Below are 25,978 nucleotides of genomic sequence, written 5' to 3'. Positions count from 1 at the left end.
TTGATGTGCCTCTTGAGAAATCTGTCTGCAGGTCAGGAAGCAACAGTTAGAACTGGACATGGAACAACAGACTGATACCAAATAGGAACAGGAGTACATTAAGGCTGTATATTGTCACTCTGCTTATTTAACTTATATGCAGAGTACATCATGAGAAACGCTGGGTTGGATGAAGCACAAGCTGGAATCAAGATTTCTGGGAGAAATATCAATAACCTCAGATATTCAGATGATACCACCCTTATGGCAGAAAAGGAAGAAGAACTTATGAGCCTCTTGATGAAAGTGAAAGAGGAGAGTGAAAATATTGGCTTAAAGCTCAACATTCAGAAAACGAAGGTCATGGCATCTGGTACCAACACTTAATGGCAAATAGATGTGGAAACAATGGAAACAGTGTCAGACTTTATTTTTTTGGGCTCCAAAATCACTGCAGATGGTGACTGCAACCATGAAAGAAAAAAAAAAAAATACACTTACTCCTTGGAAGAAAAGTTATTACCAACCTAGACAGCATATTAAAAAGCAGAGACACTACTTTGCCAACAGAGGTCCGTCTATTCGAGGCTATGGTTTTTCCAGTAGTCATGTATGGATGTGAGTGTTGGACTATAAAGAAGGCTGAGCACTGAATAATTGATGCTTTTGAAGTGTGGTATTGGAGAAGACTCTTGAGAGTCTCTTGGACTTCAGGGAGATCCAACCAGGCCATTCTGAAGGAAATCAGTCTTGAGTATTCATTGGAAGGACGGATGTTGAAGCTGAAACGCCAATACTTTGGCCACATGAAGAGCTGACTCACTTGATAAGACCCTAATGCTGGGAAAGATTGAAGGCAGAAGGAGAAGGGGATGACAGATGGTGAGATGGTTGGATGGCATCACCGACTCAATGCACATGAGTTTGAGTAAACTCCGAGAGTTGTTCATGGACAGGGAAGCCTGGTGTGCTGCAGTGTATGGGGTCGCAAAGAGTCAGATGTGACTGAGCAACTGAACTGAAGTGAACTGAAGTGTCCCTCAGACAATCATTTTTCCTTTCTACATTTATTTTTCTTGGGGATGGTTTAGATCTCTACCTCCTGTACAGTGTTATTTACCTCCTTCCATAGGTCTTTAGATACTCTGTCTATCAGACTAATCCTTTGAATCTATTTGTCACTTCCACTGTATATCCATAAGGGATTTGATTTAGGTCATACCTGAATGGCCTAATGGTTTTCTTCAATTTAAGTCTGAATTTTGCACTAAGTTGTTCATGATCTGAGTTCCAATCTGTTCCGGTTCTTGTTTTTACTGACTGTGTAAAGCTTCTCCATCTCTGATTGGAAACTATATAATAATCTGATTTCATTGTTTACCATCTGATCATGTCCATTTAGAATCATCTTTTGTCTTGTTGGAAGACGGTGTTTGCTATGACCAGTGCATTCTCTTGGCAAATCTCTATTAGTTTTTGCCCTGCTTCAGTTTGTACTCCAAGTCCAAACTTACCTGTTACTCCAATTATCTCTTGACTTCTGACTTCCTAGTTTTGCATTTCAGTCCCCTATGATGAAAAGGATATCTCTTACAGTTGTCAGTTCTAGAAGCTCTTGTAGGTCATCATAGAACCATTAAACTTCAGTTTCTTCAGCATTAGTGGTTGGAGCATAGACTTGGATCACTGTGCTCTTGAATAATTTGCCTTGGAGACAAACTGAGATCATTCTGTTGTTTTTGAGACTGCACCCAAGTACTGCATTTCGGACTCTTGTTGATTGTGAGGGCTATGTCATTTCTTCTAAGGGATTCTTGCCCACAGTAGTAGATATAGTGGCCATCTGAATTAAATTCACCCATTCCCATCCATCTTAGTTCACCAATTCCTGAAATTTCGATATTCACTCTTGCCATCTCCTGTTTGACTATTTCCAATTTGTCTTGATTCATAGAACTAACATTGCAGGTTCCTATGCAGTGTTGTTCTTTACATCATCAGACTACTTTCACCACCAGACACATCCACAGCTGGGCATTTTTCCACTTCAGCTCAGCCTCTTCCTTTTGGAGCTATTTCTTCTCTCTTTTCCATTAACATGTTGGGCACCTACCAACTGGGAGACTTCGTCTTTCAGTGCCATATATTTTTGTCTTTTCATACTGTTCATGAGGTTCTCAAGGCAAGAAGGCTGAAGCGGTTTGCCATTCCCATCCCAATGGTCCACTTTTTGTCAGAACTCTCCATTATGACCTGTCTTTCTTTCATGGCCCTAAACGGCATGACTCCTAATTGCAATGACTTAGACAAGGCTGTGATCCATGTGATCAGTTGTTCTGTAATTGTGGTTTTCATTGTTTGTCCTCTGATAGGGGAGGTTAAAAGGCTTGTGGAAGCTTCCTGATGGGAGGAATTGTCTGTGGGGAAAACTGGGTCTTGCTCTGGTGAGCAAGGCCATGCTCAGTAGATCTTTAATCCAATTTTCTATTGATACCTGAAGCCAAAGTATGGTAATCTCTGATGGGTATCAGGTTTGATTTTGAAAGCAATTGCACCCCTTCTACCACCTTGTTGAGGTTTCTCCTTTGCCCTTGGATGTGGGGTATACATTTCCATATATAAAATAAATAACCAGTGGGAATTTACTGTATAACACAGGGAGCTCAACCTGGTACTCTGTGATAATCTAAAGTTGGGGATGGGGTGGGAGATGGGAGGAGGGTTCAAGAGAGAGGGGTCATAATGTATACCTGTGGCTGATTCATGTTGATATATGGCAGAAATCAACACAATATTGTAAAGCAATTGAACCTCAATTAAAAAAAATCAAAGAACAAAACAAAAAATGAATAAAAAAGGAAAACATGAAATTTGCTCTCAAAAGATAGTAGCTATAGTAAAATTGAAACAAAATGTAAAAATTAAAACCTAAAAATTAAATTAAAATTAAAAACAGAAAAATAAAATGTCTAGCTAGATCTTTCAGGTAATAATACATTTTTATATTAGCACCACATGCATTATTATATGTTGTCATGATAAGTATGTTCATCTTTGACCTCTATAGGAAAATCTATATCTCAGCCCATAAAGTATCTATCTTCTTTGGTTGAAATACATGAACAGTTGCTCTTATGTTTGACCTTTCTTTCTCTCTTGTTTAGATTTTAAATTTCTGTATTAAAAGTTCCTCTAAGAAATAGTATCACAGCAGGGTTTTATTTTCGTAATTTGAGTTAATAGCTTTAGCTTTCAAAGACCAAACATTGATTATTACAAGGCTATTGAGATTTTACTGAACTGATTGTTGTATGTCTGACCCCTTCAACTTGAATAATGAGACAGACTATTTGGTTATTTGTAGCTATAGTAGGCCATTATTTCAAAGTGAAAATTCAAGCCACTGGTTCAACAATAAGGATTAAAAAAAAAAAAAGTTTTTAAACTTAACAATTTTAAACTAAACAATTTTCCTTTTCCCCTTGGTCTCTCTCTAAATTTTTCACAATGTTTTTCACTTGCTAGTATTGTTGTTTAAAATAAAGAAAATTTAATTTTTTTCACTTGTTAGTATAAATTTTACTATTGATTTTTATGTAGTACAACGTTGATTTTAAATATATATATATATATATATATATATATATATATATATAATCACATTTCAGAATCACCAAGACTTCTCAGTAAATATTTCATTCTCACCACAATAGTAGAAAGGCTATACAAGTAATTCTACTGTTTACTTCATGTCTTGATCATATGTCCTTGCTACCAATGTCTCTATTTTGGCATAAAGAGTTCAGAAAGGAATAAAAGTGGAACTGTGACTTTCGGCATAGATGGTTGGCTAATACAGGGAAGTAACACAGATAAGAAAGGATGTGGCAGAGCTCCTTGATGATGCATGTTTCTTAAATCATCAAGGTGTCCTTCCTGAATGTACAGCAAGATTGGTTTAGATGCAAAGTGTGTCCTCCCGAGGTCGTCATGATCCTAGCACAGTTACTCAGTGGAGATATAAAGGGTTTGAGCCTTGTTGAACTTCTACACATTGTAGGTCTGCAAAGATTGTACACTCACAGGGACCTGGGCATGCTGTACACAAATGGAGTGGTCTGGCACATGGGCATACAGCACTGTCTTGTCAAACCTCAGACAAAACACAAATTCCAAGGTATTAATAAAACCATTAATAATTCCAAGAAGGCAACAGTAGAAAATTAAGCCAAGTTCTGGACATGTTTTTCCCATGATTATTATATTATAAATAGAATAATTCTTTCCCTCTACTAGATCAAAGAATGGTTCCTACTTTGTTTAAAATTGACTGGTGAGTAATTTTATACATTACATTTTACCCATTAAAATTTGACCTTAAACCAAAGTAGAATACAGAGTGAAAAATCTGAAAAGTATTGAATTAGGAAAAGAGGGATACTGATATCAACAATTTCTATGTTTTAAAATCTATAATTCCAGAAGATTGTTGTATCACTCTAGATTAATTTAAAATACCTACCATAGTGATCCAGTCTGATTTATGTTAATAAATTGTCATATGTTCCATTCACTTTGATTCAAAGTGATGAATAAAAATAGAACATTATTATATTTTCCTTCCCAACGTGAGATAGCATACAAGGCAAAATATTTTCACAAATATGAGAAATACCAGACAATAAAACATTATGGTTTAGTCCCTAAGTCGTTTCTGACTCTTGCGACCCCATGGAATATAGCCTGCCAAGCTCCTCTGTCCATGGGATTCTCCAGGCAAGAATACTGGAGTAGGTTGCCATTTCCTTCTCCAGGGGCTCTTCCTGACCCAGGAAACAAACTCAGGTTTCCTACATTGCAGGAAGGGTCTTTACCAACTGAGCTACAAGGAAGCCCATAAAACATCATAAGGTAATATAAAATGTTGAATTGTGCCCCACAGTTTCCCAGAAAGGGACAATCCAAGATTATCATAAAATTTCCATTTATAGGATTAATCAGAAACTGATTTTATGTTCCTTTGTGTTACCCCTTCACTCTTGTCAGGACTTCCTTGGTGGCTCAGACAGTAAAAAGTCTGCCTGCAATGCAGGATTTCTGGGTTCAGTTCCTGGGTCTCGAAGATCCCTTGGAGAAGGACATGGGTACTCACTCTAGTATTTTTGCCTGAACATTCCGTGAACAGAGGAGCCTGGGGAGTTACAAAACCTTAGCACATTTTCAGAGGCATTTACTGTAAATATTCATTAATCAGTAGGATAAACTGACAGAAGAAAAACATCGCAATTATATGAGAAAAACTTGAAAACTCCAGTAACTAATTTTTTATCATACAGCTAAATATGAATACTAAATATAATTCATTTTTTAATAGAACCACAAGACCAAGCTAGAAGTTTGATCATAGCTGAAACATAAAACTCTCATCAAGCCTTAAACCAATCTAATTGTGACCTTCTAAGTCTTTGCATCATGAACTATGATTCTTCTGTATTACTTAACTTACACCCTAACATGGAATAAGAAGTTTTATCTTTTTGTTATCTATCAATGTAAATTACATGTGTTACTAAAATGATACCTGCAACTTCATAATAGCCAAAAAAAAAAATATTGTACTCTATCCAAAATCACTGCAAATGATGATTGCAGCCATGAAATTAAAAGACACTCCTTGGAAGGAAAGTTATGATCAGCCTAGACAGCATATTAAAAAACAGAGATATTACTTTGCCAACAATGGTCCCTCTAGTCAAAATTATGGTTTTTCAAGTAGTCATGTATGGAAGTGAGAGTTGAAATATAAAAAAAGCTAATTATCGAAGAATTGATGATTTTGAACTGTGGTGTTGAGAAGACTCTTAAGAGTCCCTTGGACTGCAAGGAGATCAAACCAGTCAGTCCTAAAGGAAATCAGTCCTGAATATTCATTGGAAGAACTAATGTTGAAGCTGAGACTCCAATACTTTGGCCACCTGATGTGAAAAACTGATTCATTGGAAAAGACCCTGATGCTGAGTAAGATTGAAGGCAGGAGGAGAAAGGAATGACAGAGGAAGAGATGATTGGATGGCATCACTGACTCAATGGACATGAGCTTGAGCAAACTCTGGAAGCTGGTGATGGACAGGGAACCCTGGCGTACTGCAGTTCATGGGGTTGCAAAGAGTCAGACATGACTGAGAGACTGAACTGAACTGAACTGAATAATCCCATTAATATACTTAAGTTCATTTAAATAAACTTCTATGCAATGTCAGCATATGTTAGAGTAACATATAGAAACAATGAAGAGCAATAAAGTAATAATCAATATAGAAATCTAACACATTTTTCCTTAGATTATATTTAATGAAATTGCCAGCCTATGTGAACACTCAAAGGTATATTAAAATTTAGAAAAATATATGGTCTTCATTTGCTCTATGCATCTGAAAAGGTACTAGTTATAACCATTCCTATTTGAATGTACTTCATCTCTGAATTGCACTCACTTGTAAAAACTCAGACACACACATGCTAGCAAAGTGATTTTCAGTTTGTTGTTGAACAGTCGTTCATTCATATCTGACTGCGACCCATAGACTGCAGCACTCCAAGCTTCCCTGTCCTTTACCATCACCCGGAGCTTGCTCAAACTCATGTCCATTGAGTCAGTGATGCCATCTCATCATCTCATCCTCTGTCATCCACTCTCCTCCTGCTTTCAATCTTTCCCAGCATCAGGGCTTTTTTCTATTGAGTCAACATTTTGCATCAGGTTCCCTGGTGGCTCAGACAGTAAAGCATCTGCCTGCAATGCGGGAGACCTCAGTTCGATTCCTGGGTTGGGAAGATGGCCTGGAGAGGGAAATGGCAATCCACTCCAGCACTCTTGCCTGGAGAATCCCATGGATGGAGGAGTCTGATATGGACCTAACAGAAGCAGAAGATATTAAAAAGAGGTAGCAAGAATACACAGAAGAACTGTACAAAAAATATCTTCACAACCCAGATAACCACAATGGTGTGATCACTCATCTTGAGCCAGACATTCTGGAATGTGAAGTCAATTGGGCCTTAGAAAGCACCACTATGAACAAAGCTAGTGGAGGTGATGGAATTCCAGTTGACCTATTTCAAATCCTGAAAGATGATGCTGTGAATATGCCAACATGTCAATATGTCAGCAAATTTGGAAAACTCAGCTGTGGCCACAGGACTGAAAAAGTCAGTTTTCACTCCAATCCCCAAGAAAGGCAACGCCAGAGAATGCTCAAACTACCACACAATTGCACTCATCTCACACGCTAGTAAAGTAATGCTCAAAATTCTCCAAGCCAGGCTTCAGCAATACATGAACTGTGAACTTCCTGATGTTCAAGCTGGTTTTAGAAAAGGCAGAGGAACCAGAGATCAAATTGCCAACATCCACTGGATCATGGAAAAAACAAGAGAGTTCCAGAAAAACATCTATTTCTGCTTTATTGACTATGCCAAAGCCTTTGACTGTGTGGATCACAATAAACTGTGGAAAATTCTGGAAGAGATGGGAATACCAGACCACCTGACCTGCCTCTTGAGAAATCTGTATGCAGGTCAGGAAGCAACAGTTAGAACTGGACATGGAACAACAGACTGGTTCCAAATAGGAAAAGGAGTACGTCAAGGCTGTATATTGTCACCCTGCTTATTTAACTTATATGCAGAGTACATCATGAGAAACGCTGGACTGGAAGAAACACAAGCTGGAATCAAGATTATTGGGAGAAATATCAATAACCTCAGATATACAGATGACACCACCCTTATGGCAGAAAGTGAAGAGGAACTAAAAAGCCTCTTTGATGAAAGTGAAAGTGGAGAGTGAAAAAGTTGGCTTAAAACTCAACATTCAGAAAACGAAGATCATGGTATCTTGTCCCATCACTTCATGGGAAATACATGGGTAAACAGTGCAAATAGTGTCAGACTTTATTTTTCTGGCCTCAGAATCACTGCAGATGGTGACTGCAGCCATGAAATTAAAAGACGCTTACTCCTCGAAAGAAAATTTATGACCAACCTAGATAGCATATTCAAAAGCAGAGACATTACTTTGCCAACAAAGGTCCATCTAGTTAGGGCTATGGTTTTTCCTGTGGTCATGTATGGATGTGAGAGTTGGTCTCTGAAGAAGGCTGAGTGCCAAAGAATTGATGCTTTTGAACTGTGGTGTTGGAGAAGATTCTTGAGAGTCCCTTGGACTGCAAGGAGATCCAACCAGTCCATTCTGAAAGAGATCAGCCCTGGGATTTCTTTGGAAGGAATGATGCTAAAGCTGAAACTCCAGTACTTCGGGCAAATCATGCGAATAGTTGACTCATTGATAAAGACTGATGCTAGGAGGGATTGGGGGCAGGATGAGAAGGGGACAACAGAGGATGAGATGGCTGGATGGTATCACTGACTTGATGGATGTGAGTCTGAGTGAACTCCAGGAGTTGGTGATGGACAGGAAGACTTGGCGTGCTGCGATTCATGGGTTCGCAAAGAGTCAGACACGACTGAGTGACTTCACTTTCACTTTCAACATTTTGCATCTGGTAGCCAAAGTATTGTAGCTTCAGCTTCAGCATCAATCCTTCCAATGAATATTCAGGATTGATTTCCTTTAGAATTGAGGGTTTTGACCACCTTGCAGTACAATGACTCTCTATAGTCTTCTCCACACCACAGTTCAAAAAACTCAATTCTTTAGTGTTCAGCCTTCTTTATAGTCCAACTCTCACATCCATACATGACTACTGGAAAAGCCATAGCTTTAACTATATGGACCTTTATCAGTTTTGTCTCTCTTTTTTAATATGTTGTCTAGGTTTGTAATAGCTTTTCTTTCAAGGAGCAAACATCTTTTACTTTCATTGGTTTCAGTTACCATCTGCAGTGATTTTGGAGTGCAAGAAAATAAATTCTGTTACTGTTTCCATTGTTTCCCCATCTATTTGTCATGAAATGATGGGATCGGATGCCATGATCTTAGTTTTCTGAATGTTGAGCTTTAAGCCAAGTTTTTACTCTCCTTTTACCTTCATCAAGAGGCTCTTTAATTGTCTTTGCTTTCTGCCATAAGGATAGTGTCATCTGCATATCTGAGATTATCGTTATTTCTCCTGGCCATCTTGATTTCAGCTTGTGCTTCATCCAGCCTGGCATTTAGCCTGATGCATATAGGTTAAATAAGCAGGGTGACAATATATAGCCTTGATGTACTCATTTCCTAATTTAGAACCAGACCATTGTTCCTTGTCCAGTTCTGTTGCTTCTTGTCCTGCATACAGGTTTTGCAAGAGGCAAGTAAGGTGGTCTGGTATTCCCATGTCTTGAAAAATTTTCCAGTTTCTTGTGAACCACACAATCGGTGGCTTCATCATAGTCAAAGAAGCAGAAGTAGATGTTCTGGAATTATTTTGCCTTTTCTATGATACAACAGATGTTGGCAATTTGATCACTGGTTCTTCATCTTTTCCAAATCCAGCTTGATCTTTTGGAATTTCTCAGTTCATGTACTGTTGAAGCCTAGTTTGGAGAATTTTGAGCATTACTTTGCTAGGACATGAAGTGAGTGTGTTTGTGTGGTAGTTTCTACATTCTTTGGCATTGCTCTTCTTTGGGATTGGAAAGAAAACTGACCTTTTCCAGTTCCATGGTCACTGCTGAGTTTTCAAAATTTGGTGGCATATTGAGTGCAGCATTTTAACAGCATCATCTTTTAGGATTTGAAATAATTCAAAGCTGGAATTCCATCAGTGCCACTAGCTTGTATATACTGATGTTTTCTAAGAGCCACTTGACTTTGCACTCCAAGATGTCTGGCTCTAGGTTAGTAATCACACAATTGTGGTTATCTGGGTCCTTAAGACCACTTTTTGTATAACTGTTCCATGTATTCTTGTCACCTCTTACTATTTTCTACTCCTGTTAGGTCCATACCGTTTATGTCCTTTATTGTGTCCTTCTTTGCATGACATGCTCCCTTTGTATCTCTAATTTTCTTGAAGAGATCTCTAGTCTTTCCCATTCTATTGTTTTCCTCTATTTCTTTGCATTGTTCAGTTTAGAAGACTTTCTTTATCTTTCCTTGCTAGTTGTTGGAACTCTGCATTCAGATGGGTATATCTTTCCTTTTTTTCTTAGCCTTTCACTTCTCTTCTTTTCTCAGCTATTTGTAAGGCCTCCTCAGACAACCATTTTGTCTTTATGATTTCTTTTCTTGGGGATGGTTTGATCACCACCCCCTCTATATTGGTATGAACTTCTGTTCACAGTTTCTCAGGCACTCAATCAGATCTAATTTCTTGACTCTATTTGTCACTTCCACTGTGTAATCATAATGGATTTGATTTAGGTCATACTTGAAAAGTTAATATTTATCTTGAGACAAAACTTAGAAACATTGAAGTTAAATACTACAATGTTTTTCAAAAATTTGTAAATGGACAACGAAAACCTCTCAAAAGACAAATGGTCATACATAGTGTAAAACAATTTACAATAGGTTGTCTAGACATTCACATTTTTATTAAGCTGATTAATTGAATTTACTCTGACCTTTGAAAATATATTAATATTTCCAGGAATGAAAATACAGCCAAAAACATGCAAATTAAAATTCTGCATATTATATACATGAAATATCTACTTTTTCCTCTATAAACAAAAATCACTAAGAAATACTTCAAGCAAAACTTCAGAGAAAGAAAGTGTAAGAACCATATATTTTCTAGAGATAACTCACAGAAAAATGGTGTGTTCTTGACATTGAAGGTCACAGTGTTTATTCTCTCCTCAAAAAGTTCTTCCTGAATGATGTTACTTTATTGAGAAAATAATTTATTTTTATGACTATCAGCATATCTACTGATTTTTATTTTGCCCTAAATTATTTTTAATGTGGGCAGATGCTTAAAGATTGGATAAGAAGTAAAATAAATCTTTATTACTAGAAAATGTGGTTTTCATCTCAGGATTTTCTTTATTTTATTGTTGTGCTAAATGCCACTATCCAGAGTGTCACATTCTGGTTTAAAGAAATATTTTCTCATTACCCTTAAAAATAATTGAGGATAAGTCATGTAATTTATATTCTTGTTATCTTTATGTCTTTTTTTAAAGAAGTAGTTATCTTGTTCTTATAGAAAATAAGATTATTTGATTAAATATTTTGATTCTCTATCTCCAAGGTGAGTTTTTAGCAACTTTACATTGAAAACAAGAAAGCAGAAGTAAATAATCACTAAACATTAAATTGTCTGCTCCAAAGGAAGCCTTGGTTGTAAGTAGATATCAGATTTTAGAGTAAATGTTACCAAGAAGAAGAAATTAGGATATTTAATAACATGAATAATATCAAATTTTGGGGAGTTCCGATCTTGTCATTATTATCTATGTTATTGACACAAATATGTGTTGATATTCACAGAAGCATAGAAGAGACTTCCAAGCACAGATGTCCTTAATATTCTTTCCACCCTATCCTTTGGTATATTGAACCAAATAGAGCTGAATAGAACAGAAGCTATTTGTGTTCTTTTTTTAAAACTCTGCCTGCTTATTCTTCCCCTTTATTTTTTTTTAATGGAAGATATTTTTAAATTATTATTTATTTTGTGTTCTATTTGCAGCAAGAAGAAAGTTAAGTAGATAGATTCATAAAGATAGAAATAATTTTTTAAACTTATATTATATCAAACGTTTCTATAAAATAAAGAATTAACAGGAGATAATCAAAGAAAGTTTATTGGAGAAAGAATTCAGATGAACATTCAATGCAATGAAGGGAGAGGGGCATTGACATATGTGGAAAATTTTGGAGCAAATACAAAAAATATTATAAAAGTTTGAAAAGAAACAATATTGTTAATTACTTTACTTTAAAGTAATTAACCTCCAATTAAAATAAATAAATTTATATTAAAAAAAAGAAAAAGAAAATAGCTAGTTCCATAACAGAATAGGGAAGCATGTTTCCGCTATTTGTGGGAGTGGTGAATGTTTGCTGAGTCAAGTCTACTGTATACCACTAAAGTGAGCTTTGTCCCATGATTCCTGTGTATGATAAAAGGGTGTTGGTCAGCAGAACCACAGGGCATACTAGTACGATACAAGCTAGAAGGGAGATGGGAAGCCATACCTGAGACATCTTCCACCCAGAGTAACTCCCTGAAATCTTGTCCATTCCAGTCCTCCAAGGCATTGCTTAGACCCAGTTCCTAACATGAATATTTTTTTGTAGATTTGGCTTTTGTTACTTCTCAACAGCCATTTAAAAAAAATCATTATTATATGTATTTATTTGGTTGCTTTGGGTCTTAGTTGCAGTATGGGAGATCTTTGATCTTTGTTGCAGCATGAGAACTCTTAGCTGTGGCATGTGGAATCTAGTTCCCTGACCAGAGATTGAACCTGGGTTCTCTTCACTAAGGGTGTGATATCTTAGCCACTGAATCACTAAGGAAGTCCCCTCAACAGTCATCTTATGCCTATATTTAGGGATAATAAAATTTCTCACAGAAGGTGTTTGTTTGTTCATGCTCAGTCGTATCCTATTCTTTGCAACCCCACCAACTGTAGCCCAACAGGCTCCTCTGTCCATGGGATTTTCCAGAAAAAAAAAAAAAAATTACTGTCATGAGTGGATATTTCCTCCTCCAGGGGATTTTCCTGATCCAGGGGTTGAACTTAAATCTCCTGTGTCTCCCTCACTGGCAGATGGATTCTTTACGACTGTATCACCTGGGAAAACCGCAGTGTTTGTAATCTTCCTTCTCCAAATTACTCAGTCACACAATCCCCTTATCCAATAATGGCAAGTATAAGCCATCTAGGTTAGGGACAGTCACTGTCCTTCACATTTCAAAAACATAGGGACTTCCTTTGTGGTCCCTAGTGATAAAGAGTGGTCCCCAGTGGTACAGAGTCCACTTGCCATTGCAGAGGACACATGTTCAATCCCTGGTTCGGGAAAATCCTACAGGCCTCAGAGCAACTAAACCCCTGTGTCACAACTACTGAACCCTTGCTCTAGAGACTGCACTGAAACTGCTGAAGCCAGCATACATAGAACCTATATTCACAAATCAAGCCACAACAATAAGAAGCCTGCATACCCAGTGAAGAGTAGACCCCGCTCACCACAACTATAGTAAGCCCAAGCATGGCAATAGCAACCCAGTACAGCCAAAAGTAAATTATTAAGTAAAAGAAATCTATGGACATACACCTTTCTCATGGTTTTAGAACTTATCTACACATCATTCTTTCCTACCTCACCCCTTTGCCCACATGTTGGAAAAATCAGTCAATAACTTCCTCTCTTACATTTTAATTCTCATGCTCCATTGATATTTCTTGTGAAATTATAAATATATTTAGAACATTTCTTTATTTAAATAATAAATAAACAACAACAATAATAATAATAATAAAAAGCTTTCTCTCCTCCCTAGTAGTTTCCAGCATTGGTCTTATTTCTCTGTTTCTTTTAACCAATAAAACTCAGAAGATACGTCAATATGAATCAGCTTGGGGTGCACATGTTTCCCCCATCCTAAAACCCCCTTCCACCTCACAATATTGTAAAGTAGTTATCTTCTGATTAAAATAAATTAATTCACTTAAAACATTCTTAAGATATATACATATTTACTAATTCTCATCTCCTTTCTCTTCTTACCAGATGCTCTACCTTTCAAAATCTTCAACATATATAGCTAAACTAAACTTTCACTTTTTTCAACTCTTTCACCCAGGTAAATCAATATAATGTTACAAACTTGAGACTATATATATATATATATATATATAATGTTTTAGGTACACAGCAGGGTAATTCAGTTATACAAATACTTATATTATTTTAGAAATAATTTTCTATCAGAAATTATTATAAGATGTTGACTATACTTCCCTATGCTATACAGTAAACCTTTGTTGCTTGTTGGATATCTAATTTTTAATTATAAATCTAGCATTTTATTCATACTAAGTTAAACAAGTGAAATCAAAATATCATAATGTTTTTAGTTAGGCAAAAATTCATAAAAATTCTAAAATATATATATATATATTATACATATTTGTGTTAGTATACAAAAGCTTTTATGCTACACTTGATAAAGGCTTGATGTTCTTTCAAACATCAAAAGAAAAAAAAAAAAACTAGAAGAGATGGAGAAATTGAAGAACACTAACTAAATGAAATGGGAGTACTGAATATGAAAGTGAAAAAGTGAAACAAACCAAATAAAAGTAAAAGATCATCATACAGTCCATTAAAAAAAAAAATGACTGCTCATTAGAAACACCTGAAGCTCTGCAGGAAAAAAGCAATATCTGAGTATTTGTACTAAAAAAATTCCAGAAAATTCTGATATACATCTGAATAATCAAAAGTGATTACAGGTTTTTCTATTAGATCCTAGTTTTGGTGATATAGAGTTCTGTTATTTTTCTATTGACCAATCATGATATAATGATATTAAGTGAATAATAGTTACATAATTGAAATAGTAAAAGATGCTTATCAGTTTTCACAATCAATAGACAAAAAAAATAGAAGAATTGCAATCGCAAGTCATAATGGGAATATGACTAACTTAATTATATAAAATAATTACATACATGGGGGTGCAGGTCAAGAAGAGGGATGTGGTAACTGGAAGTGCATACATGCACAAGTTATCATTCACCCAGTCAGTCTATGTCTTTTGGTTGGTTAATCCATTTAACTTTAAGGTAATTATGGATCCTATTTTCTTAATTGTTTTGGTTTATTTTCTGTAGGTCTTTTCCTTCTCTTGTGTTTCCTGCCTCGAGAAATTCCTTTAGTCTTTGTTGTAAAGATGGTTTGGTGATGCTGAATTCTCTTAATTTTTGCTTGTCTGGAAAGTTTCTTATTTCTTCATCATATCTGAAAGAGAGTCTTGCTGGGTAGAATATTCTTGGTTGTAGGTACTTCTCTTTCATCACACTAAACACATCATGCCATTCTCTTCTGGCTAATAGAGTTTTGGTTGAGAAATCATCTGATAGATTGATGGGAGTTCCCTTGTATTTTATTTGTCATTCTCCCCTTGTTGCTTTTAATATTTTATGTCTCTTTAACTTTTGTCACTGTGATTACTATGTGTCTCAGTGTGTTACTCCTTGAGTTTATTCTTCCTGGGACTCTTTGTGCCTTCCTGGACTTGGTTGAATATTCCCTTTCCCATGTTTGGGGAGTTTTCAGCTATTATCTCTTCAAATAATTTCAAAGGTCATTTCTCTCTCTCTTCTCCATCTGAGGCCCCTATAATGTGAATGTTGGTGTATTTAATGTTACCCCAGAAGTCTCTTAGGCTGTCTTCATTTCTTTAATTTTTTTTTTTTTTTCTATATTCTGTTCTGTGGCAGTGATTTCCACCATTCTGTTCTCTAGGTCATTTATCCATTCTTCTGCTCAGTTATCTGCTATTGATTCCTTCTGGTGTATTAGTCATCTCTGTTGTTTTTTTCTTTATAACATGTCAGTTCAGTTCAGCTGCTGTCAGCTGCTCAGTTGTGTCCAGCTGCTGTCAGCTGCTCAGTCGTATCTGACTCTTTGTGGCCCCATGAACTTCAGCACACAAGGCCTCACTGTCCATCACCAACTCCCAGAGTTTACCCAAACTCATGTCCATTGAGTCAGTAATGCCATCCAACCATGCCATCCTCTGTCGTCCCCTTCTCTTCCCATTTTCAATCTTTCCCAGCATCAGGGTCTTTTCAAATGAGTCAGCTCTTCGCATCAGGTGGCCAAAGTTTTGGCGTTTCAGCTTCAACATCAGTCCTTCCAGTGAACACCCAGAACTGATCTCCTTTAGGATGGACTGATTGGAACTCCTGCAGTCCAAGGGACTCTCAAGAGTCTTCTCCAATACCACACTTCAAAAGCATCAATTCTTTGGTGCTCAGCTTTCTTTATAGTCCAACATTCACATCCATACATGACGACTGGAAAAACCGTAGCCTTGACTAGACGAACATTTGTAGGCAAAGTACTGTCTCTGCTTTTTAATATGCTGTCTAGGTTGGTCATAACTTTCCTTCCAAGGAGTAAGTGTCTTTTAATTTCATGGTTGCAGTCACCATCTGCAGTGATTTTGGAGCTCCAAAAAATAAAGTCTGACACTTTCCACTGTTTCCCCGTCTATTTCCCATGAAGTGATGGGACCAGACGCTATGATCTTCGTTTTCTGAATGGTGAGTTTTAAGCCAAATTTTTCACTCTCCTCTTTCATTTTCATCAAGAGGCTCTTTAGTTCTTCTATCACTTTCTGCCATAAGGGTGGTGTCATCTGCATATCTGAGGTTATTGATATTTCTCCCAGCAATCTTGATTCCAGCTTGTGCTTCTTCAAGCCTAGCATTTCTCATGATGTACTCTGCATATAAGTTATGTGTGTGTGTATATGTATATATATGTATATATATATATATATATATATATAAAGTTCTAGTAGGTATTTGGTAAGCATTTCCTGCATCTTCTCCATTTTTGCCTCCATTATTTTCCTGAGAAAAAGGGTTTTGCTCTGGTGGGCAGGGCCTTGCTCAGTAAAGCTTTAATTCAATTATCTGTTGATGGGTGGGGCTGCACTCCCTCCCTCACAGTTGTTTAGCCTGAAGCAATGCAGCCCTGGGGTTTACAGGCTGTCTGGCAGGGTTAATGGTGACCTCCAAGAGGTTTACAGCAAGGGGGAACTTGCAGTGCCCCGTCCCTGTGGTAAGCCGCTGATGACATATGCCTCCCCAGAAGGCCCTCCAGCACTAGCAGGTATTTTTGTTTCAGTCTCCTGTGGAGTCACTGCACTTCTGTCTGTGTCTTGGTGAATGCAAAATTTTGTTTGTGGCCTCCGAGGCTGGAGTCTATTTTCCCCAGTCCTCAGGAAGTTCTATAATCAAATCCTGCTGGCTCTCAAGGCCAGATTCTGTGGGAATTCATAGTCCCTTTGCCGGATCTTCAGGGTGGGAAGCCTGGAGTTCACAACCTTCACAACAGTGAGAGAACTTCTTTGGGATTATTGTTCTCCAGTGAGTGGACCACCCACCAGGCAGATACGGGGCTTGATTTTATGGAGATTGCACCTCATCTACCATTTCGTTGTAGATTCTTCTTTGTCTTTGGATGTGGGTTATCTTTTTTAGGTGGGTTCCAATGTCCTCCTGTCAATGGTTGTTCAACAACTAGCTACAATTTTGGTGCTTTCAAAGAAGGAGATGAATACACACCCTTCTATCAAGAGACTTTTTAAGATTTTGATTTGCCTTGCATTTTGATGAAACACGTTTCTTCATTAGTGTACCAATATGTTATAGTAACAAACATCAAAACTCAGTGGGCTCAGCTAGTCTAGACTTGGTTCAGTTGGGCTTTTTTCCTAGCTGTGAATTGAGTTCATCTGTTTTTCATTATTTTTATTTCATCAAGCACCTGAGGTATCTTGCTCTTATGGAGAAAGAAGTGCCAGAGGCCAAAACATATCGGATAATATTTCAAGTTCTGCTCACATAATTTGCACTACTATACCCCAGTGACATCAAGTCCTATGGCTAAAATGAACATCAATTAGACAGCAAAACATGCTTCTCTTGTGGAAGAAAATAGGCATGGATATTTGCTAAATGATAATCTAACATACCATCCTTGGGTTTTATGATACTATACAGGCTTGTTTTGTTGTCCTGTGATCCATTTTGCAGATAAACTGTTTTTTTTTTTTTTTTTTTTTTTACTTATTCCACAACATCTATGCCTCATATTTGTTCCAATAGACAGAAATCTGTGCCTGCTCCACTAGCAGGTCATTGTTTCAGTCTCTTCAGATTTGAAGAGATCTTGAGCTAAAATGCTGTTGAATTCAACTCATGGAAACTTTGTAAAAAAAATAGGCCTTACCTAAACTATTTTCCCCATTTGTATTATTCTAAAATATGCATAACATAAAAAATAGTATCTTAATTATTAAGTGTATTTTTTTAGTTCAGTGATATTTGGTGGTTGTTTTGTTGCTAACTCATGTCTGACTCTTGCAACCCCATGGACTGTAGCCTGCCAGGCTCCTCTGTTCATGGGATTCTCTAGGCAAGAATACTGGAATGGGTTGCCATTTCATTCTCCAGGAGATCTTCCTCACTCATGAATCAAACCTGGGTCTCCTGCATTGCAGGCAGATTCTTTACCAACTGAGCTACAACGGAAGCCTCAACTGAGCTACCTCAGTGGTATTTAGTAGATTCTTATTGTTGTGAAAACCATTGCCAGCATCCATCTCCAGAACTCTTTTCATCTTGCAAAACTGAACCTCTGTACTGATTACACAATAGCTTCCCATTCATCTCTTCCCCTAGCCCTTAGTAATCATCATTTTACTTTCTGGTTTCAGGAACCTGTCTACTCTAGATACCTCAAATAAATGTGATCATACAATATCTTTCCTTTTGTGACTGACATTTCATTTAGCTTAATTTACCCAAGGTTTTTCCATATTAAGGCATATGTCAGAGCTGTCTTCCTTTTTAAGGCTGAATAATATTCCAATATATGTATATACCATATTCAGGTCATCTAGTCATCAGTCTAGATGACCTGAATATGCCTATATGAAGGTCAGGAAGCAACAGTTAGAACTGGACATGGAAAAACAGACTGATTCCAAATAGGAAAAGGAGTACGTCAAGGCTGTATGTTGTCACCCTGCTTATTTAACTTCTATGCAGAGTACATCATGAGAAACACTGGGCTGGAAGAAGCACAAGCTGGAATCAAGATTGCTGGGAGAAATATCAATAACCTAAGATATGCACATGACACCACCCTTATGGCAGAAAGTGAAGAGGAATTAAAAAGCCTCTTGATGAAAGTGAAAGAGGAGAGTGAAAAAGTTGGCTTAAAACTCAACATTCAGAAAACGAAGATCATGGCATCTGGTCCCATCACTTCATGGGAAATAGATGGGGAAACAGTGGAAACAGTGTCAGACTTTATTTTTTGGAGCTCCAAAATCACTGCAGATGGTGACTGCAACCATGAAATTAAAAGACGTTTACTCCTTGGAAGAAAAGTTATGACCACCCTAGATAGTATATTGAAAAGCAGAGACATTACTTTGTCAGCAAATGTCCGTCCAGTCAAGGCTATGGTTTTTCCAGTGGTCATGTATGGATGTGAGAGTTGGACTGTGAAGAAAGCTGAGCACTAAAAAATTGATGCTTTTGAACTGTGGTGTTGGAGAAGACTCTTGAGAGTCCCTTGGACTGCAAGGAGATCCAACCAGTCCATTCTGAAGGAGATCAGCCCTGGGATTTCTTTGGAAGGAATGATGCTAAAGCTGAAACTCCAGTACTTTGGCCACCTCATGTGAACAGTTGACTCATTGGAAAAGACTCTGATGCTGTGAGGGATTCGGGGCAGGAGGAGAAGGGGACGACAGAAGATGAGATGGCTGGATGGCAGCACTGACTCGATGGACGTGAGTCTGAGTGAACTCCAGGAGTTGGTGATGGACAGGGAGGCCTGGAGTGTTGCGATTCATGGAGTTGCAAAGAGTCAGACACAACTGAGCGACTGAACTGAATTGAGTCATCAGTCAATGGACACTTGGTTTGCTTCTACACTTTGTTGTTTATGAACAATTATATCAATACTATGAGCATTCATATAAAAATATCTGTTTGAGATCTTGCTGTCCATTATTTTGACTATATACTCTGAAGTGGAATTGATGAATTTTATGGTAGCTCTATTTTTAATTATGTGAGGAAATGTTATACTCTTTTCCACATGGTAAGTCATTTCAGTCCTGGCTGACCCTTTGTGATTCCATGGACTGTAACCTCACAGGCTCCTCTGTTCATGGGATTCTGTAGACAAGAATACTGGAGTGGGTTTCCATTTCCTTCTCCAGTGACTGCTTATTTACATTTTCATAGATATTGTTCCATTTATGTCTCTAATTGCTTTCAGAAATGTTTTCAAGTTTTCTTTGTACAATATTTTACCTCATTATTAATAGCTATATTAATTTGTATATTAATTTCATTTATTTTGTAAATCTTTTTCTTATTTTACCTTTTTTTTTAATTGCAAAGAAATACAACTGATTTTGTGTATTAATTTTGTATCCTGCTGCTGCTGCTAAGTCACTTCAGTCATGTCCGACTCTGTGTGACCCCATAGACAGCAGCCCACCAGGATCCCCGTCCCTGGGATTATCCAGGCAAGAACACTGGAGTGGGTTGCCATTTCCTTCTCCAATGCATTAAAGTGAAAAGTAAAAGTGAAGTCGCTCAGTCGTCTCTGACTCTTAGCGACCCCATGGACTGCAGCCTACCAGGCTCCTCCGTGCATGGGATTTTCCAGGCAAGAGTCCTGGAACGGGGTGCCATTGCCTTCTCCATTGCATCCTGATACTTTACTGAATTTATTAATTTCAGCATTTTTTTAAATGGAATCGTTGGTATACATGTTTTCCCCATCTTGAACCCTGTGGCGGATTCATGTTGATGTATGACAAAACCAATACAATATTGTAAAGTAATTAACCTTTAATTAAAATAAATAAATTTATATTTAAAAAAAATAAAGTAAAAAAATAAATGGAATCTTTGGAATTTCTACACATAAGATCATATTATCTATGAACAAAGATTACTTCCTCCTTTCCAGTTTGGATGGCTTTAATTTCTATTTTTTCTTGTTTATCTGCTCTGGCTAGGACTTCCAACACTATGTTGAATAGAAGTGAAAAATAGACATCTTGCTTTGCTCTTAATTCAGAGGAAAACTTCAGTCCTTCACTTAGTATAATGTACATCATGAGCTTTCCATAGTCAGCTATTATGTAGAGATAATTTCTGTTCCTAGTTGGTTGAGACCTTTTATTATGAAACTATGTTGATTTTTTTCAAATGCTTTCCTGTTTCAATTGAGATAATCCTGTGTGTTTTATTTTGTATTTTAATACACTGGGTCACACTAATTAATTATTGCATGTTAAACCATCTTTACATTCCAAGAATACATTTCACATGATTATGACATATAATAATTTTAGTATGTTCCTGAAGTTGGTTTGTTACTGTTTTGTTGAGGATGTTGCATAAATATTCAGATGGGGTATCCACCTATAGTTCTCTTTTCCTGAAGTGTGTTTGCCTGGCTTTGGTTTCAAGGTAATTTCAGAGCACAAAATTACAGAATTCTTCATTTGTTTTTGGTAAAATTGTTTGTGATAGATTGGTTAGAAATTTCTCTAAATATTTTTAGAGTTAATTGGTGGAATCATCAAAACTAGGGCTTTTCTTTTTTAGGGGACTTTTAAAGTTACTGATTCAATATACTTACTATAGGTCTAGTCATATTTTCTGTGTCTTCATGGTTTAGTCTTAGTATGTTTTGTGTTTCCAGAAATTTGTCCATTATATCTAAGTTATCCAATTTGTTGGTATACAATTGATCACAGTAGTCTGTTACCAGTTCAGTTCAGTCACTCAGTCATGTCTGACTCTTTGCGACCCTATGGACTGCAGCATGCCAGGCCTCCCTGTCCATCACCAACTGTTGGAATTTACTCAAACTCATGTCCATTGAGTCAGTGATGCCATCCAACCATCTCATCCTCTGTTGTCCCATTCTCCTCCTGCCTTCAATCTTTCCCAGCATCTTGTTCTTTTCTAATGAGTCAGTTCTTCACATCAGGTGGCCAAAGTATTGGAGTTTCAGCTTCAGCACCAGTCCTTCCAATGAACACCCAGGACTGATCTCCTTTCAGATGGACAGGTTGGATCTCCTTGAGGTCCAAGGGATGCTTGAGTCTTCTCCAACACCACAGTTCAAAAGCATCAATTCTTTGGTGCTCAGATTTCTTCACAGTCCAACTCTCACATCCATACATGACCACTGGAAAAACTATAGCTTTGACTAGATGGACCTTTGTTGGCAAAGTAATGTATCTGCTTTTCAATATGCTTTCCAGGTTGGTCATAACTTTCTTTCCAAGGAATATATGTCTTTTGATTTCATAGCTGCAATCACCATCTGCAGTGATTTTGGAGCCCCCCAAAATAAAGTCTGTCACTGTTTCCACTGCTTCCCCATCTATTTGCCATGAAGTGATGGGACCAGGTGCCATGATATTAGTTTTCTGAATGTTGAATTTTAAGCCAAATTTTCCCTCTCCTCTTTTATTTTCATCAAGAGGCTCTTTACTTCTTCACTTTCTGCCATAAGGGTGGTGTCAGCTGCATATCTGAGGTTCTTGATTTTCACCTGGCAATCTTGATTCCAGTTGTGCTTCATCCATGATGTACTCTGCATATAAATTAAATAAGCAGAGTGGCAATATACAGCCTTGACATACTCCTCTTCCTATTTGGAATCAGTCTATTGTTCCATGTCCAGTTTTAACTGTTGCTTCCTGACCTGCATACAGAGTTCTCAAGATGCAGGTCAGGTGGTCTGATATTCCCATCTCTTTCAGAATTTTCCAGTTTATTGTGATCCACACAGTCAAAGGCTTTGGCATAGTCAATAAAGTAGAAGTTTTTCTGGAACTCTTTTGCTTTTTTGATGATCCAACAGATGTTGGCAATTTGATCTCTGGTTCCTCTGCCTGTTCTAAATCCAACTTTAATATCTAGAAGTTCACAGTTCATGTACTGTTGAAGCCTGGCTTGGATAATTTTGAGTATTTCTTTACTAGTGTGTGAGATGATTTCAATCGTGCAGTAATTTGAGTATTATTTGGCATTGCCTATTATATTGCTTGGTCTATTATAATCCTTCTTATTTCATAGGTTTGATAATAAAGTTCTCATTTTTATTTCTAATTTTAGTTATTTGAGTCTATTTTTCTTAGTCCAGCTAGCTAGAGGTTTGTCAATCACTGCTAAATTTGGATTTGGTTTATTTTAACTTTCTAGTTCTTGAAGTTGTAAAGTGCACTTGCAATTTCTTCTTTAGCCCACTGGTTGCTTAAGAGTGTGTTCTTTAATCTCTATAACTGTATGCATTTTCCAATTTTCCTTCTCTTACTGATTTTTACCTTCATGTCATTGTCCTCAGATAAGATACTTTGTATAGCATTTATATGTTTAAATCTATTGACTTTTAATTTGTCTTAAAATATATGGCCTGTCTTGAAGAATGACCCATGTGTTCTTGAGAAGAATGTGTATCCTGTTTTGGTTGGGTAAAATGATAAACATATGTCTGTTAGATATAGTTGCTTATTTTTGCTGTTCAACCTCACTCACTCTGTCATTAAACTGATACTTTCATCTTTGCTTACAAGAATACTGAGGTTTCCTTTTCCACCCTAATAAATACTTATGTAATTGAGAACTCTAACACATTTAGAAAGGGAGCAGGTATCACCAATGTAAATAATAAGTGACAAGTTTGCAGTTTAATGAGAGGCTGATGAAAGAAATTTGAGATGCATGAGAAAAATCATAATCTGCTGGATGGCCTATGGTTTCTATGTATGCAAATAAGTGAAACAAATTTAAAATCTAATAAATGTTTAAGTGCCAGAATTTTGTGCTTTTAATAAAATGGTAAAACTGGGAGTAATAGTATCCATAAAACGTATAACTATGCAGTAAAAAAAATGTGTGTCGTTAAGAACAAATTCAGTATTTCTTGTATGTATTCAATATGAAAGACCTAGTCTTCTAAGCTGCATATAAATACTTTGATTAAAAACAAGCCTCAAATTATTTTTTTAATTATTCAATTAAGAATTAAACAAACAAAACTCAAAATATATATTTATTATTATATTTTTAATCTCCTTAGATGCTCAAATTACCACACAATTGCATTCATCTCACACGCTAGTAAACTAATGCTCAAAATTCTCCAAGCCAGGCTTCAGCAATATGTGACCCATGAACTTCCTGATGTTCAAGCTGGTTTTAGAAAAGGCAGAGGAACCGGAGATCAAATGACAACATCTGCTGGATCATGGAAAAAGCAAGAGAGTTCCAGAAAAACATCTATTTCTACTTCATTGACTATGCCAAAGCCTTTGACTGTGTGGATCACAATAAACTGTGGAAAATTCTGAAAGAGATGGTAATACCAGACCATCTGACCTGCCTCTTGAGAAATTTGTATGCAGGTCAGGAAACAACAGTTAGAACTGGACATGGAACAACAGACTGGTTCCAAATAGGGAAAGGAGTACGTCAAGGCTGTATTCACCCTGCTTATTTAACTTATATGCAGAGTACATCATGAGAGATGTTGGGCTGGAAGAAGCACAAACTGGAATCAAGATTGCTGGGAGAAATATCAATAACCTCAGATATGCAGGTGACACCACCCATATGGCAGAAAGTGAAGAGGAACTAAAAAGCCTCTTGATGCAAGTGAAAGACGAGAGTGAAAAAGTTGGCTTAAAACTCAACATTCAGAAAACGAAGATCATGGCATCTGGACCCATCACTTCATGCGAAATAGATGGGGAAACAGTGGAAACAGTGTCAGACTTTATTCTTGGGGCTCCAAAATCACTGCAGATGTTGACTGCAGCCATGAAATTAAAAGACGCTTACTCCTTGAAAGAAAAGTTATGACCACCCTAGACTGCATATTCAAAAGCAGAGACATTACTTTGCCAACAAAGGTCCGTCTAGTCCAGGCTATGGTTTTTCCAGTGGTCATGTATGGATGTGAGAGTTGGACTGTGAATAAAACTGAGCGCCAAAGAATTGATGCTTTTGAACTGTGGTGTTGGAGAAGACTCTTGAGAGTCCCTTGGACTGCAAGGAGATCCAACCTGTCCATTCTAAAGGAGATCAGCCCTGGGATTTCTTTGGAAGTAATGATACTGAAGCGGAAACTCCAGTACTTTGGCCACCTCATGTGAAGAGTTGACTCATTGGAAAAGACTCTGAAGCTGGGAGGGATTGAGGGCAGGAGAAGAAGGCGACGACAGAGGATGAGATGGCTAGATGGTATCACTGACTTGATGGACGTGAGTCTGAGTGAACTCCAGGAGTTGGTGATGGACAGGGAGGCCTGTTGTGCTGCGATTCATGGGGTTGCAAAGAGTCAGACACAACTGAGTGACTGAACTGAACTGAATCTCCTTAACCCTTTGGAGAGAATTTAAGTAACATCATGCATCCTATCTATCTGTCTTTACTTGCCTTTGAGTGACAGATTCCATTGCTTTTGCTGGAAAATAAGATTAGTGTAGTGCAAATTATGCATGCTCAGTTGTATTTTTCCTCTGTTAGAGCTTCTCTACGTTCACGCTATTCATTTTTTATGCAATATTTCCTTTGTAAAGCTGTTTTGAAAGCCTGAAATGGAATATGATGATTCTGTGGAACCCTTTCTTATAGATCTTGTTTTTCCTTCTAGTGGGATTCTATTTTAAATATTGATGTATTTCTGCTGAGTTATCTTCCACAGCTTTCTTTAAATTTCAATACATCATCATCACTCATGTGAAACAAACATTTACTTGACTGAACAGAATCACAGAAAAAGAATGTTGCTGTGATTGAATTAATCAGGGCTGTATTTTTCATTTATCATAGAATAAAGTGTCCTTCCCAGGGCATGTCCAACCTGTATCTGTTTTTACCCTAGTTCAGCATTTTCATACAAATATAGCATGGCTGAACTTAAAATAGTTGTATAATATCTATCTATAATTAGGTATAAGTCAAAAGCATGTATAGTTTAAAAAGTTACACAGACCATGTTTGCATATTTGAAAGATTAGGGAGTGTTATTTGATTCAATAAATATTTATGAACTCTAATACTAGGGACTATGTGAAATACTAGGAATTCAAGGAATTAAAAATGTGAAATACTTGGAATTCAATTATTTTCTATTCTCTCCATAGGCTTATTCGTAAGGAATCAGATAAATTGTTAGTAGACGTTCATCACACATTAAAGCCACCAAATAATTTGTAAATCATTAAATTTGCCTGGTAAA

Source organism: Bos indicus x Bos taurus, chromosome 9, assembly GCF_003369695.1.
Source record: "Bos indicus x Bos taurus breed Angus x Brahman F1 hybrid chromosome 9, Bos_hybrid_MaternalHap_v2.0, whole genome shotgun sequence".
NCBI classification, from domain to species: Eukaryota; Metazoa; Chordata; class Mammalia; order Artiodactyla; family Bovidae; genus Bos; species Bos indicus x Bos taurus.
This window is presented reverse-complemented; position numbering follows the sequence as displayed.